At 47.7% G+C, this 17,697-nt stretch overlaps 1 protein-coding gene across 4 annotated transcripts in view; it reads right to left on the reverse strand.

The window, feature by feature from the left end:
* Positions 1 to 12,928, reverse strand: part of RALGPS1 (Ral GEF with PH domain and SH3 binding motif 1) — a 337,921-nt gene extending 324,993 nt beyond the window's left edge. For 3 of the 4 annotated variants that reach the window (XM_044268334.1, XM_044268333.1, XM_044268329.1), the window contains exon 1: positions 12,804 to 12,928. The gene's annotated coding sequence lies outside the window, so the exon portion shown is untranslated. The remainder of the gene's footprint in view (positions 1 to 12,803) is intronic. The other variant, XM_044268331.1, reaches the window with a different exon arrangement.
* Positions 12,929 to 17,697: the final 4,769 nt, after the last annotated feature.

Raw genomic sequence — 17,697 nt, forward strand, 5'->3', positions numbered from 1 at the left:
CCGATAGAATAAAGAGAACATCTGTCAGAGAACCCCGTCCTATTTACCATGTATTCGGGTTATTTCCTGAGCCCATAGAAGAAGGAACGCTGACGCACATTCGCCAGTAATCACCTCTGAGCCTTTATACGTATTACATCAATCAGGGCTGGTGACCAGATAGGCAGGGGGTAAGGCCCCTTTCACACGAGCGAGTTTTCCGCGCGGGTGCAATGCGTGACGTGAACACATAGCACCCGCACTGAATCCTGACCCATTCATTTCAATGGTTCTGTGCACATGAGCGGTTTTTTTCACGCATCAGTTCTGCGTTCTGTTTTAGGCTGGTTTCACACGAGCGTGACGGATTGGGGCCGGATGCGTTCAGGGTGCGTTCAGTGAAAATCGCACTATTTTGCAACCAAGTTCCGTCAGTTTTGTCTGCGATTGCGTTCATTTGTTCAGTTTTTTCCGCGAGGGTGCGATGCGTTTTGATGCGTTTTTCACACGCATGATAAAAAACTGAAGGTTTACAAACAACATCTCTTAGCAACCATCAGTGAAAAACGCATCGCACCCGCACTTGCTTGCGGATGCAATGCGTTTTTCACGCAGCCCCATTCACTTCTAAGGGGCCAGGGCTGCGTGAAAAACGCAGAATATAGAACATGCTGCGATTTTCACGCAACGCAGAACTGATGCGTGAAAAACAACGCTCATGTACACAGACCCATTGAAATGAATGGGTCAGGATTCAGTGCGGGTGCTATGCGTTCACGTCATGCATTGCACCCACGCGGAAAACTCGCTCGTGTGAAAGGGACCTTATATTCTGCGTTTTTCACGCAGCCCTGGCCTCATAGAAGTGAATGGGGCTTCAGTGAAAAACACACTTGCTTCCGGATGCGATGCGTTTTTGACCAATGGTTGCTAAGAGATGTTGTTTCTAAACCTTCAGTTTTTTTATCACGTGCGTGAAAAACGCATCAAAACGCATCGCACCCGCGCAGAAAAAACTGAACAACTGAACGCAATCGCAGACAAAACTGACTAGACTTGCTTGCAAAATGGTGCGAGTTTCACTGAACGCACCCTGAGCGCATCCGGACCTAATCCGTCACGCTCGTGTGAATGGGGCCTAACTGAGGGCAGGAGCTGGAAAATTTTGAGCGATGGTCTAGATTGCCAAAAAAATATAAAAAATACATATTGGGGTACGGCCACACGGTCAGGTTTCCAGATACAGTTTTTGAGGCCAAAACCAAAAATTTATAAAAAAATGAATAGAAGTCGTATCCGTCCTTTATACTTTCTTTCCTTTTATGAATCGCTCCTGATTTTGGCCTCCAAAACTGCATCAAGAAACCTGACCGTGTGATTGTACCCTTAGGGCTTATGCACACGACCGTTGGATGTTTTGCAGTCCGTAAATTGTGGATCCTCAAAACGAGGATACCGGCAGAGAGCATTCCGTATTTTGCGGGACAGAATAGCCGGCCCCTAATGGAACAGTCCTATCCTTGTCTTAATGCAGACAATAATAGGATATGTTCTATTTTGTGTTGGAATGGACATGCAATGCACACAGTCATTTCCTTTTTTGGGGGCCCCATTGAAAATGAATGATTCCGCATACAGGCCACAAAATAAAAATAAAAAAAATAAAAAACGGAACAGACACGTGGAAAAAAAATACGTTCATGTGCATGAGCCCTTAGAGAAATGCATATTATTGGAATTCCTAGTCAAGCACCAAGGCACCATCAATACATGTGTTCAAGTGTTGGTCTTGTTGTGGACCTCTGGGACCCCCACCAACCCTAAACAATGAAGGGGCCACAGCACTGAAACCCCATAGCCACCTGACTGTACAGGGTGCTTCAGCAGGTCACCATTCAAGTGAATAAAGACAGCTGAAGTTCTTTGCTCCTATGACATGAACGCACAGCATTATAATGATTTATAATGCTGTGTGTTCCTGCCTTATCTCAACTCTAATGAACTGCACTCACATAATGCGGTCAGTACAAGTCATTAGAGCTGAGGTCAGGCAGGAACACACAGCATTATAAATCATTAGAGCTGCGGTCAGGCAGGAACACACAGCATTATAAATAATTAGAGCTGAGGTCAGGCAGGAACACACAGCATTATAAATCATTAGAGCTGAGGTCAGGCAGGAACACACTGCATTATAAATCATTACAGGTGAGGTCAGGCAGGAACACACTGCATTATAAATCATTAGAGCTGCGGTCAGGCAGGAACACACTGCATTATAAATCATTAGAGCTGCGGTCAGGCAGGAACACACTACATTATAAATCATTAGAGCTGATGTCAGGCAGGAACACACAGCATTATAAATCATTAGAGCTGAGGTCAGGCAGGAACACACAGCATTATAAATCATTAGAGCTGAGGTCAGGCAGGAACACACAGCATTATAAATCATTAGAGCTGAGGTCAGGCAGGAACACACTGCATTATAAATCATTAGAGCTGAGGTCAGGCAGGAACACACTGCATTATAAATCATTAGAGCTGAGGTCAGGCAGGAACACACTGCATTATAAATCATGTCATAGGAGCTGCATTCAGGACGGGAAATACTTCAGACACACGGAGAGTATTTCTTGCACGGAATACACTCGTCTGAAATTGGCTATATTCCATGGCACTGTGCAAAGATTATCCGTCACATAAGTCTCTACTCATAATCTACTTTCCGTGTCTCACATGCAAAAGGACAATTACACAAAAAACCAATTAACCTACCAGAAAGTGCTGGGAGTACTCACAAAAAATCCACCCAGACGCAGGGAAAAAATCCAAACTGCATGCAGATGTTGTTCGTGGTCAGATCTGAACCATGGTCTCCGGTGCTGCTTTTTCCATCATTTTAGGAGACCGAGCTCCAGTCGACGGTGACGTCACCAAACCGCCATCATGCTACCATTTCAAGTGGCCCAACCACCAATTCTTCACCATTTTAAGCAGCCATGTGTTCCAGACATTCACGTACCATTGTAGAACTACTCAGGAACCAATGCACCAGTTTGCTGCTCTTTCCAAGTATCGGCAATGGAGTTTTCCACTTCCAACAAGACAGATGGGACCCATCTACCTTCAGGACTGATCAAAACTGACATTTGAGACCGTTAATACATGTTGTGCCATGTTACCAATAAGGCCTTGTATAAACATACATTTGGGCAGTAAGAAAAGAGTGCTTGGCTCTACTCCGCACTGCCCACCTGTACATACTTGCTGCGGGGTACCTGCTCCCCGCTAATCCCTTCTCTTAATCTTCTAAGAAAGCTGCTCTTTGTCAAGTCTCAAAAATACATCTCAAGTGTGTAGCTTCAAACCAGCAAAGTTCTCGTCAGCGGAAAGTAAAATATTACGCTTGAAGTACAGGTAACAATGCTCTCCCCTGGCGCTGGTCAATGCCTCATTGTTTGCTCCTTTCAACACGCAGATGAAGTTCAGCTTCCAAAAACCCGGCCAAAAAAACGTTCTCAGGCGAAAGGACAATATAGCAGTCAGAGGTTGCGTCTCATCAAGAGCTACATTTCTGCTTGCGATGGTCTCATGGCTCCGATGGACACGGCCTGTAGACCTCACCGAGGAAGAATCTCCTCCAAGTCGGCCATGACAGAGCAAGGTGACAAGAGAGAGAAACAATAAAGCAAAACTAGAATTGAAAAAAAGGGGTCGCTGAACTTTTATAGCTTTTTTTTAATTTATTGATGTAACAGTTTTTTTTTTAAAGGTTATAGTAATATGCAGCACTAATACTATAAAAAAATATACAAAATACTACCGAGAGAGCATATTGGCTTATGGCATTTTTTAGAGGGGGGGGGGGTCTGAAGTGCTGGTGCTTTTACCTCAAGCTTCCTAAGGCTCCATTCACACGTCCGCAAGTGTGGTCCGCATCCGATGTGCGGAAAGGGTGCGGACCCATTTATTCTCTACGGGGACGGAATGGATGCAGAGAGCACACTATGTGCCATAGAAAGGACACGCCACCCCCCTGAGCTGCCATAGAAAGGACACGCCACCCCCCTGAGCTGTCATAGAAAGGACACGCCACCCCCCTGAGCTGCCATAGAAAGGACACGCCACCCCCCCTGAGCTGCCATAGAAAGGACACGCCACCCCTGAGCTGCCATAGAAAGGACACGCCACCCCCCCTGAGCTGCCATAGAAAGGACACGCCACCCCCCCTGAGCTGCCATAGAAAGGACACGCCACCCCCCCTGAGCTGCCATAGAAAGGACACGCCACCCCCCCTGAGCTGCCATAGAAAGGACACGCCACCCCCCTGAGCTGCCATAGAAAGGACACGCCACCCCCCTGAGCTGCCATAGAAAGGACACGCCACCCCCCTGAGCTGCCATAGAAAGGACACGCCACCCCCCTGAGCTGCCATAGAAAGGACACGCCACCCCCCTGAGCTGCCATAGAAAAGACACGCCACTCCTCTGAGCTGCCATAGAAAGGACACGCCACTCCTCTGAGCTGCCATAGAAAGGACACGCCACCCCCCTGAGCTGCCATAGAAAGGACACGCCACCCCCCTGAGCTGCCATAGAAAGGACACGCCACCCCCCTGAGCTGCCATAGAAAGGACACGCCACCCCCCTGAGCTGCCATAGAAAGGACACGCCACCCCCCTGAGCTGCCATAGAAAGGACACGCCCCCCCTGAGCTGCCATAGAAAGGACACGCCCCCCCTGAGCTGCCATAGAAAGGACACGCCACCCCCTGAGCTGCCATAGAAAGGACACGCCACCCCCCTGAGCTGCCATAGAAAGGACACGCCACCCCCCTGAGCTGCCATAGAAAGGACACGCCACCCCCCTGAGCTGCCATAGAAAGGACACGCCACCCACCTGAGCTGCCATAGAAAGGACACGCCACCCCCCTGAGCTGCCATAGAAAGGACACGCCACCCCCCTGAGCTGCCATAGAAAGGACACGCCACCCCTCTGAGCTGCCATAGAAAGGACACGCCACCCCTCTGAGCCCCCTCTGAGCTGCCATAGAAAGGACACGCCACCCACCTGAGCTGCCATAGAAAGGACACGCCTCCCACCTGAGCTGCCATAGAAAGGACACGCCACCCCCCTGAGCTGCCATAGAAAGGACACACCACCCCCCTGAGCTGCCATAGAAAGGACACGCCCCCCTGCCATAGAAAGGACACGCCCACCCCCGAGCTAAATCTAGCAGAACAATCAGAGCAATGAATGTGGAGATCTCTGGATCCATGCGAGGTACAGGGCTGGTTCTAGCTTTGTTAGAAAGAGGTTGTCATGTTCTATATGATGTCTGATTTTAGTTTTTTATCATTCACATGGCAGTTTAACAGTCCTAACTTTTTTTTTTGTTGAACTACCAAAATAACTTTGTGGTGTTCTTTTTCGGGACACATTTGGCTGTTAAATATTCTGCTTTTTGGAGAATTTGTTTTCGATAACAGAAGCGAACAGTTCTCTAACCAGCACGTGGTGACATCATCATTTCATTAGATCTAATTTACTCACAAGGCGATTCTCCTCTGCGGATATATTGGACAGTAGTCACACAATGCCGGTGACGGAGACACGTCCCTCTGCACAGGACAAGTCACCTCGGTACTCTCCAAAAGTCCTTGAAACGATCTTTTTAGCTCTCCGATAAATTTAATTATTCCGTGAGGCAAAGGACAAGATCTCCTTCACACAAATGCTTCCCTCAACGTCAAAATCTTGGATACGCAAAATACGAGAATCATAAATATCTTGGTTCTAGGTGGAACTAGCACATTCCTGACATAACAGGAGACGAAATCTTCTTGGAAGCCAAAGTATCGAGAGATGACTAAACAGAAACTGCATTCACAAAACATACACAGACCATGCGTGTGATCAGGACACTGTACCCTGGTGGATATATGGACATCCATGCGGTAGATGGAGATGTGTAGGGTGCGGTATACGAGAGACGCGTCATTTACCGAGATTAATCCATATTACATCTAGGGCTGTCAGCAGATACTTTCTATAGACCAGGGAGGCCCAAACTGGGATGTGACTACCATAGATCTACAGAGTCTGGGACACGCCCCCTTTCTCACCATTGGTTGCAGCTATGGGGGTTGTGTCCCAGACTACCGCCGACTCCGCTGTAGACACCGATTACAGGTCTGACCCAATGGAGAAGAGCCAAAAATCAGCCGAGGAGCAAGATGTGAAGAAAGTATGTAAATAGCAGGTAATCCTCCCCGGTGGATACTCACTTGCATATCATTTTTGAGGTTGCTTTAAAGAGGTTGTCCAGCTTTTACTAACTGAGGGCCTGTCCGACATCCAGCACCATCGCTGATCAGTTAGGCCATCACATATTAAAAGCTGGACAACCCCTTTAAGCTTGCCAATATAAAAATGTTGCAAATCCAATAATTTAGGTTGCGAAAACACTTAAAAGGCCACTTTTCGGCAGTCTCTTTGCTGACTGAACACGGCCTCTATAGTTCCTACACATGTAATAAAAATAATGCAAAGCAAAAAAAATATTGCACGGCATTCCCCATCATTATATCTGAAAATAAAAGCTATAAGAGTATATGAAGAGGAAACCTATTTCTCCCAGGCTTGTACCAGTCACATCCATGAATTTTACATGACCAATTCAGTGGTCTCATCTGTGAGTACTCACAGCAGAGCTGACGTCTATTGACCTGTATTCTGATATGAGAAGAGACCTACGGTATGTCCTTGGTGTAAAGGACACAGAACGCCTCAATAAGATGGCCATTATACAGTCCTTCATCAAAAACCTTCAGGGAAATCGTCACACACTGAGCGGCCACTAGAGGGAGCCGTTATGTGTACAGAATATTACTGAGGACAATCACTACATCCACAGACACACTGAGGCAGTCACAACCGTATAGATGCTCAACCTGCAGCCCTCAACTGTTGTAAAACTACAACTCCCATTATGCCCTGCTGTAGGCTGATAGCTGTAGACTGTCCAGGCATGCTGGAGTTGTAGTTTTGCAACAGCTGGAGGGCTGCAGGTTGACCATCCCTGGTAGAGAGAGTACATTAGGATAACCAGGATGTTTGCATTGTTCCGAATACTATCCCTTCAGGTACTTATCAATTCTCCATCTATTAAAGGGGTTCATTAAGAGCTATAATGTCCCCACATATGCCCGAGCCCCTCACAGAGGTTGTACTTACCTCGCTCCCCGGTACCCGTGTCGGCATCAGAAACAAAGTGGGTGCCGGGAGCGAGGTAAGTACAACCTCTGTGAGGGGAGCAGACATATAGGGGGGGGCACTATAGGTATTGGAGAACCCCTTTACTATTCTTTACTATGCCTACCATGTTGGTCCCAACGGCACTGATGACTGGCATCATTACTAGGTTAATTTGAGGCCAGTCGCAAAAAACGGATCGTAAACGCAAAAAATAAAAAAATTGTGTGCAAGAGGCCTAACTCACGCTTCTAGATGCAGATTTAGGCTCCATTCACACGTCCGCAATTCTGTTCCGGAATTGCGGACCCATTCATTTCTATGGGGCCACATAATGTGCTGTCCGGATCTGGAAATGCGGATCCCCATTTCCGGGTCTGCAATTCTGTTCCCGAAAAAAATAGAACATGTCCTATTCTTGTCCGCAATTGCAGACAAGATTAGGCATTTTCTATTATAGTCCCGGCGATGTGCGGTCCGCAAAATGCGAAACGCACATTGCCGGTGTCCGTGTTTTGCGGATCTGTGGATCTGCAAAACACATACGGATGTGCGAATGGACCCTTAGGATCCATTCACATGTCCGTAGTGCAATGCGGATCTGCAATACACCTGGCCGGCACCCCCATAGAAATGCCTATTCTTGTCCGCAATTGCGGACAAGAATAGGACATGCTCTATTTTTTTCCGGAGCTGCGGACCGGAAGATCGGGGGCGCGCTCCGGAAATGCGGATGCGGAGAGCACATAGAGAATGAATGGGTCCACACCCGTTCTGCACAATTGCGGAATGGGTGCGGACAACACTTGCGGACGTGTGAATGGAGCCTTAACGCAGTTGTGACGCAGATCTAAAATATTTACAACAGATTGGCACAGAGAATTGACACGTCAAAATCCACGCGGAAATAGCAAAGCGTACATGAAAGCTGTCTAATCTCATACACTTCGGTGGTGCCGTAATACGCTGAGGTTTATCTGCACCAGAATCCGTGCAGAAAAACCGTCCTAATTGCTGATGGAGAACCCACCGATATGACAGCAACTATAAAGAGAGAGTGACTTCACTGAAGGTCAGCAATGTGTACAACGTGATCATCAGACATACGAATGACACACAGCCCCAGGACCGCCCTCAGGGACTGTCCGGGACTACAAAGTATAGTGAAATATAGCTGGAGCCCCATCTTACTTCACAGAGATTTCTGAACCCCTTTAGAGTAGAAGACGCTGTCGTCGTCGTCGCCCCCCCCCTAATGTTTTTCAGTCTAATGACTGAAGGCCTGGGAAGGAAAAGGGTTGTTTGAGTCTCAAAGAAGGAAGGAGTCTTCCAAGACCTCACACCCACCAGTCTGCAGAGTTGGGGTTCACTGTAGCAGGAACAACGTGCGCCCACTTCTTGAGATTTTAACAGAACTCACTCAGTAGCAGCGGCCTGGCCTCCAGCTGATTTTAGGGCTCATTCACACGACCGTATGAACGGGTCCGCTACCGTTCCGCAATTTTGCGGAGCCATTCATTTCAACGGTACCACAAAAGATGCGGGAAGAGCTGTCCACCCCCGTTGCTCAGTTCCGTAAAAAAGATAGAACATATCCTATTTGGCGCAGATTTATGTGCTGAAAATCTGTATGAAATCTGCATTAAAAAATGCATATAAATCTGCGCTATTTATTGTGGTGTTTATGTAGTTTTTCATGCGGATTTTCCTGCAGATGTCACACTTTCATTGAAAAAGTTGAAATCCACACAAAAAAATAAAAACCCACACAACAGCTAAAATACTGCAGATTTCAAAATCCGCACGGCAGGTCAATTGCTGCACCTAAGAAAAAAAACAAAGTGCACACGAGATCTGTCTACCGTCACACACTTTGCTGATACTGTACTACACTGCAGTTTTTCTGAACGACATTCGCGCATAATGCGCACCAAGGGCGGCCACCCTAAATCATAAGAAAAACCCTAAGCCGATAATTATCCTCCCACCAGCATACCCATGGGGGGTGCAAAAGTTTCAGCTGCATCAAGCCTATTCATGGCAGCCTGCTGGATCAGTCAATACCGGATGCTACCGCGTTTCCGTCCGGCCCCATTCACTATAATGATGACCAGCGGAGATCCAGCTGCAATCTGGCAAATATGCCGAAGAGCAGGTCGGACAAATCCGGCTGTGTGCAGCAGTTTTCGTCTGACTGCTTCTCGGCATATATGACAGATAGCAGCCGAATCTCCCTCAGTCCCCATTATAGCGAATAGGGCCGAATGGTATCTCGGCAGAGCGCGGCGGCGCCCGGTATTCATGGATCCGGGCCGGAAAGGCCTGCCGGATCTGTTTTAACGCAGATGGGAAACAAGCCTATATTCAAGTCTATATTCGCACAGCAGATTTCTGCTCTGGATTTCCGTGTGAATTCTGCACCGTAAACCACCTCCAATTGTTTTTAATGGGAGTCCGCACCACCGTGCATGCAGATTATTAACATGTGGTTTTCCAGACCGCACGTGTCCGCTCTTGGCATAGATTCTGCACGGACACCACGGGAAACTGCAGCACTAAAATTAGAAAACAGAGGCCGTGGAATACATGGCAGATTTTAACAGTGTCGACATCCGCCGTGTGATCACAGCCTAAGGCCTCCGCAAAATGCAGGCCGCAATGCACGAACACTGACTGTGGAGCAGCTGCAGCGGATCGCGGACCCGTTCACTTTAATGGGTCCGCGATCCGGCCGTTCCGCAAAAAGATAGGACATGTTCTATATTTTTGCGGAACGGAAGTACGGGACGAAACCCCACAGAAGCACTCCGTAGGGTTCCGTTCCATGCTTCCGTTACGCATCTCCGGATTTGCGGACCCACTGAAGCGAATGGGTCCGCATCCGTAAAGCAGAATGCACATGGAATGGTGCCCGTGTATTGCGGATCCGCAAATGCGGTCCGCAATACGACAACGGGACAACTACGGTCGTGTGCAGGGGGCCTCAGGGTAAAGTCATTCGGCCGCAGTGGGTTCTAGGCAAAATTTGCATGTGTTAAATATGGATTTATAGTGCACTGACAACAGTGACAAGTCATGGACTTTGCAAATATTGTCACAAATATGCATGAAAAATATACCATTTGTGGCCATACCCTTAAAGGGGTTGTCCTCAGGATAGGCAAGATCAGACAACCCCTTTAAGACGACAATAATGCTATAAATTATACATTATAGATAGGGTCCGCTTGCACAGATTTTTCATCAGCTGCGCCCCTCTCTCAGCCATAACACATACTGTAATACAATATTTCGGGGGTCCTGAACGCACATTGTTCACAAGATAAAGGGGCGATATGGTCAGCACTGAATGGATATATACAGTAGGTATATAAGGAGCATGCCCAGTCTGAAGAGGGATTATACTGGAGGGTAGTATAGGATGTGATGCTGTGTAATCATGGGGGGGATTACAGGACCCTCGTATGCAGCGCACGGTGGGGAGGAGGGTCTGCAGGAGGATAAGAGCTATAAGGGATTAGCTAGGGGCACGTATACAAGAAGCAGAAGGATTATAATGCTGTAGGATGAGATGAGGAGCGGCAGGGATGGCTCATGCATGAGACATAGGGGTTTACCAGGAGATGTGATATATACGGGAGACGTGCGCCTTCACAAGGGACTGCAGGGACGTCAATACACAGGGCAGCACCGAGGACACGGCTGCAGGCGTGCTGCATATGTATGAGCAGATCTATGGACGGGGCGATGCTGGGGGCACCCGCCTAGGGAAGGAAATACAGGGGAGGGGGGGATGCAGGCCCATGTCTAAAAATGTTACTTATAGGGTCACTTATAGAATAAAGGGAGTGTGCAGAGTATAAGTGATGGAGGCAAGGGGAGAGTGTGTGTGTGTGTATATATATATATATATATATATATGGTGACTGTAGTAGGGTGCAGGTCTAAAATTGTAGATAAAGGGGCGTCCATGGAAAGTAGTGGAGGATTATATGTGTCTCACTTATGGAGTGACTGAAGTTATATCAGAAGGGGGACGCCGGACCGCACCATTTTTAGAACGGGGGAGGTTGGCTCTGTAGCTGTATACATATGAGAGAATATATGGGGGGGTATATATCCAAGAGGAGGGGGACGTCGAGGGGTTCAGGTATACAAATGGGGGTGTACATATCTCTGAGAAGGGGCAGCACTACGTAGGAGGTAAATGTTAAGGGGTTCAGTTAGAAAAGTGATATTAATGTATACATATAGCCAAGTTAGGGGTGTATATACCTCAAGGTCCCATTTATGAGGTAAATATTGAGGAGTTTAGTTAAATTAATCTAAGGGTTAGTATATAAGTGGGGGTGCCGGTGTTAGTGTCATATATATATATATATATATATATATATATATATATCAGAGGGGAGGGCCGCGGGGATGAATTTATAAGGTACAAGTTGAGAGGTTCATTCAGAGAAACAATATAAAAGTATACACTTATCATAGTGGGGGTGAAGGGATGTGTACATATAACTTCAGAGGTAAATATTTAGGGATTCCTTTAGAGAAATTATATGACGTATATATACACATCATAAGTGGGGGGTAGAAGGGTGTATACACCTCAGGAGGGGGCTGTGGGGGTGTATGTATAATTTCTCAGGTAAATTTCGAAGGGTTCATTTAGAGAAACTATATGAATGTATACAGTTATCATAACCGGGGTACAGGGGTGTATACACCTCAGAGGGGGGGGTGCAGGGGTGTATACACCTCAGAGGGGGGGGGGTGCAGGGGTGTATACACCTCAGAGGGGGGGGTGCAGGGGTGTATACACCTCAGAGGAGGGGGGTGCAGGGGTGTATACACCTCAGGGGAGGGGGTGCAGGGGTGTATACACCTCAGGGGAGGGGGTGCAGGGGTGTATACACCTCAGGGGAGGGGGTGCAGGGGTGTATACACCTCAGGGGAGGGGGTGCAGGGGTGTATACACCTCAGGGGAGGGGGTGCAGGGGTGTATACACCTCAGAGGAGGGGGTGCAGGGGTGTATACACCTCAGGGGAGGGGGTGCAGGGGTGTATACACCTCAGAGGAGGGGGGTGCAGGGGTGTATACATATAATTTTTGAGGTAACTATTGAAGGGTTAATTTTGAGAAACCATTTGAATGTATACAGTTATAATAACCGGGGTGCAGGGGTGTATACACCTCAGGGGAGGGGGTGCAGGGGTGTATACACCTCAGGGGAGGGGTCGCAGGGTGTATACACCTCAGAGGAGGGGGTGCAGGGGAGTATACATATAATTTCTGAGGTAAATGTTGAGGGGTTCATTTAGGGAAACCATATGAATGCATCCATTTCTCACAGGAGGGGGTGCAGGGGTGTATACATATCATTTCTGAGGTAAATATAGGGGGGGGGGGGGGTGTCAGCCAGAAACCCCACAGCGATGTGTGCAGATGGCAGACGTGTGGATGTCAGAGGAGGGGGCGTCTGTGTGACTGAGCAGGCGATACACAGGCGGGCGGCTGTGCCCTCAGGGGGTGCGTGCGCTGGCTGCGGACCTGAGCCCGGCACTCACCTGTCACTGGGCTCCCCTCGCCCCGGCCTCTCCCCCTTCCGACATTTAATTCTACACCAGGAACATGGCAGGACCGACACATTGAGCCCGACTTCAGGAAGCGTCAGGTGCAGCAACGAGCGACGGGAAGGGCAGCCAATCAGCTGGCGCGCTCCGAGAGCACAACAAACCCCCGACCAATCGGAGTGGCGTGGAGGCGGGAGTATGCAAATAGCGTCGTCTGGAGCAGTGCGCAGGTGCTCCCCCTCGGGAGGCTGAGGATGAGGGCAGCTTGTTGTCTGCATTGAGGCTTCTGCACAAGGAGCAGACAAAGAGGCCACCGAGCCCTCACCACACAATCTCATCGTCTCAGTGCAAACCCCATGCAATGCCCAAACTTCTTCATTTATTTATATTTTTGTATTTTGTTTCTAATACATGGGATTTTTTTTATTACAGTAATTTTTTTCCTTTTATTTTTATAGCCGATAAAATGGAAAAATTTTTGAATTTCTATAGTTTTTTTCCCTTGCAGTCTATTTTTAATTTAGTAGATATATAGATTATGGTGGTCAGGGCTAAAGGTAGTGATGTTTTTTATTATTATTTGTATATATATATATATATATATATATATATATTGTGCCTCGTCATAAATTATGCAAATCCTCGGGGAAAGGGGAAGGGGGCACAAAGACCATCGAAAAAGCAGGTCTTTGTAAATAACCCCCATTGACTTTAACCACCTCCGGACCGCCTAACGCACATGTGCGTTCCGGAGGTGGCAGGGCTGCGCACAGTCACGCATATACGCGTCATCTCGCGATACGCGAGATTTCCTGTGAACGCGCGCACACAGGCGCGCGCGCTCACAGGAACTGAAGGTAAGCGAGTGGATCTCCAGCATGCCAGCGGCGATCGCTCGCTGGCAGGCTGGAGATCCGAATTTTTTAACCCCTAACAGGTATATTAGACGCTGTTTTCATAACAGCGTCTAATATACCTCCTACCTGGTCCTCTGGTGGTCCCTTTTGTTTGGATCGACCACCAGAGGACTCAGGTAGGTCAGTACAGTCGCACCAAACACCACACTACACTACACCCCACCCCCCCGTCACTTATTAACCCCTTATAAACCCCTGATCACCCATGATCACCCCATATAAACTCCCTGATCACCCCCCTGTCATTGATCACCGCCCTGTCATTGATCACCCCCCTGTCAGGCTCCGTTCAGACGTCCGCATGATTTTTACGGATCCGATCCATGTATCCATGGATCCGTAAAAATCATGCGGAAGTCTGAATGGAGCCTTACAGGGGGGTGATCAATGACAGGCGGGTGATCACCCATATACACTCCCTGATCACCCCCTGTCATTGATCACCCCCCTGTCACTGATCACCCCCCCTGTAAGGCTCCATTCAGACGTCCGCATGATTTTTACGGATCCGATCCATGTATCCATGGATCCGTAAAAATCATGCGGACGTCTGAATGGAGCCTTACAGGGGGGGTGATCAGTGACAGGGGGGTGATCACCCTGATTACCCTGATCACCCCCTGTCATTGATAACCCCCCTGTCAGGCTCCATTCAGACGTCCGCATGATTTTTACGGATCCGATCCATGTATCCATGGATCCGTAAAAATCATGCGGACGTCTGAATGGAGCCTTACAGGGGGGGTGATCAGTGACAGGGGGGTGATCACCCTGATTACCCCCTGTCATTGATAACCCCCCTGTAAGGCTCCATTCAGACGTCCGCATGCGTTCTGTGGATCCGATCCATGTATCCATGGATCCGTAAAAAATCATGCGGATGTCTGAATGGAGCCTTACAGGGGGGGTGATCAGTGACAGGGGGGTGATCACCCTGATTACCCTGATCACCCGCCTGTCATTGATAACCCCCCTGTAAGGCTCCATTCAGACGTCCGCATGCGTTCTGTGGATCCGATCCATGTATCCATGGATCCGTAAAAAATCATGCGGATGTCTGAATGGAGCCTTACAGGGGGGGTGATCAGTGACAGGGGGGTGATCACCCTGATTACCCTGATCACCCGCCTGTCATTGATAACCCCCCTGTAAGGCTCCATTCAGACGTCCGCATGCGTTCTGTGGATCCGATCCATGTATCCATGGATCTGTAAAAAATCATGCGGATGTCTGAATGGAGCCTTACAGGGGGGGTGATCAGTGACAGGGGGGTGATTACCCTGATCACCCCCTGTCATTGATAACCCCCCTGTAAGGCTCCATTCAGACGTCCGCATGCGTTCTGTGGATCCGATCCATGTATCCATGGATCCGTAAAAAATCATGCGGATGTCTGAATGGAGCCTTACAGGGGGGGTGATCAGTGACAGGGGGGTGATCACCCTGATTACCCTGATCACCCCCTGTCATTGATAACCCCCCTGTAAGGCTCCATTCAGACGTCCGCATGCGTTCTGTGGATCCGATACATGTATCCATGGATCCGTAAAAAATCATGCGGATGTCTGAATGGAGCCTTACAGGGGGGGTGATCAGTGACAGGGGGGTGATCACCCTGATTACCCTGATCACCCCCTGTCATTGATAACCCCCCTGTAAGGCTCCATTCAGATGTCCGCATGCGTTCTGTGGATCCGATACATGTATCCATGGATCCGTAAAAAATCATGCGGATGTCTGAATGGAGCCTTACAGGGGGGGTGATCAATGACAGGGGGGTGATCAGGGAGTCTATATGGGTGATCACCCCCCTGTCATTGATCACCCCCCTGTCATTGATCACTCCCCCCCCTGGTAAGGCTCCATTCAGCCATTTTTTTTGGCACAAGTCAGTGGAAATTTTTTGTCTGTTTTTGTTTTCGTTTTTTCTTACAAAGTCTCATATTCCACTAACTTGTGTCAAAAAATAAAATCTCACATGGACGCACCATACCCCTCACGGAATCCAAATGCGTAAACATTTTTAGACATTTATATTCCAGACTTCTTCTCACGCTTTAGGGCCCCTAAAAAGCCAGGGCAGTATAAGTACCCCACATGTGACCCCATTTCGGAAAGAAGACACCCCAAGGTATTCCGTGAGGGGCATATTGAGTCCATGAAAGATTGAAATTTTTGTCCTAAGTTAGCGGAAAGTGAGACTTTGTGAGAAAAAAAACAAAAAAAAATCAATATCCGCTAACTTATGCAAAAAAAAAAAAAATTCTAGGAACTCGCCATGCCCCTCATTGAATACCTCGGGGTGTCTTCTTTCCAAAGTGGGGTCACATGTGGGGTATTTATACTGCCCTGGATTTTTAGGGGCCCTAAAGCATGAGAAGAAGTCTGGGATCCAAATGTCTAAAAATGCCCTCCTAAAAGGAATTTGGGCCCCTTTGCGCATCTAGGCTGCAAAAAAGTGTGACACATCTGGTATCGCCGTACTCAGGAGAAGTTGGGGAATGTGTTTTGGGGTGTCATTTTACATATACCCATGCTGGGTGAGAAAAATATCTTGGTCAAATGCCAACTTTGTATAAAAAAATGGGAAAAGTTGTCTTTTGCCAAGATATTTCTCTCACCCAGCATGGTTATATGTAAAATGACCCCCCCAAAACACATTCCCCAACTTCTCCTGAGTACGGCGATACCAGATGTGTCACACTTTTTTGCAGCCAAGGTGGGCAAAGGGGCACCTTTCAGATTTCGCAGGCCATTTTTTACACATTTTGATTTCAAGGTACTTCTTACACATTTGGGCCCCTAAATTGCCAGGGCAGTATAACTATGCCACAAGTGACCCCATTTTGGAAAGAAGACACCCCAAGGTATTCCGTGGGGGGCACGGCGAGTTCCTAGAATTTTTTATTTTTTGTCACAATTTAGCGGAAAATGCAGATTTTTCTTTTTTTTTCTTTTTTCCTTACAAAGTCTCATATTCCACTAACTTGCGACAAAAAATAAAAAATTCTAGGAACTCGCCATGCCCCTCACGGAATACCTTGGGGTGTCTTCTTTCCAAAATGGGGTCACTTGTGGGGTAGTTATACTGCCCTGGCAATTTAGGGGCCCAAATGTGTGAGAAGAACTTTGCAATCAAAATGTGTAAAAAATGCCCTGCAAAATCCGAAAGGTGCACTTTGGAATATGTGCCCCTTTGCCCACCTTGGCAGCAAAAAAGTGTGACACCTCTGGTATCGCCGTACTCAGGAGAAGTTGGGCAATGTGTTTTGGGGTGTCATTTTACATATACCCATGCTGGGTGAGAAAAATATCTTGGTCAAATGCCAACTTTGTATAAAAAAATTGGAAAAGTTGTCTTTTGCCAAGATATTTCTCTCACCCAGCATGGGTATATGTAAAATGACAGCCCAAAACACATTCCCCAACTTCTCCTGAGTACGGCGATACCAGATGTGTGACACTTTTTTGATGCCAAGGTGGGCAAAGGGGCACATATAACAAAGTGCACCTTTCGGATTTCACCGGTCATTTTTTACAGATTTTGATTGCAAAGTACTTCTCACACATTTGGGCCCCTAAATTGCCAGGGCAGTATAACTACGCCACAAGTGACCCCATTTTGGAAAGAAGACACCCCAAGGTATTCCGTGGGGGGCACGGCGAGTTCCTAGAATTTTTTATTTTTTGTCACAATTTAGCGGAAAATGCAGATTTTTCTTTTTTTTTCTTTTTTCCTTACAAAGTCTCATATTCCACTAACTTGCGACAAAAAATAAAAAATTCTAGGAACTCACCATGCCCCTCACAGAATACCTTGGGGTGTCTTCTTTCCAAAATGGGGTCACTTGTGGCGTAGTTATACTGCCCTGGCAATTTAGGGGCCCAAATGTGTGAGAAGAACTTTGCAATCAAAATGTGTAAAAAATGCCCTGCAAAATCCGAAAGGTGCACTTTGGAATATGTGCCCC

The sequence above is a fragment of the Bufo gargarizans genome, chromosome 9 (assembly GCF_014858855.1).
Source record: "Bufo gargarizans isolate SCDJY-AF-19 chromosome 9, ASM1485885v1, whole genome shotgun sequence".
In the NCBI taxonomy this organism is placed as follows: domain Eukaryota; kingdom Metazoa; phylum Chordata; class Amphibia; order Anura; family Bufonidae; genus Bufo; species Bufo gargarizans.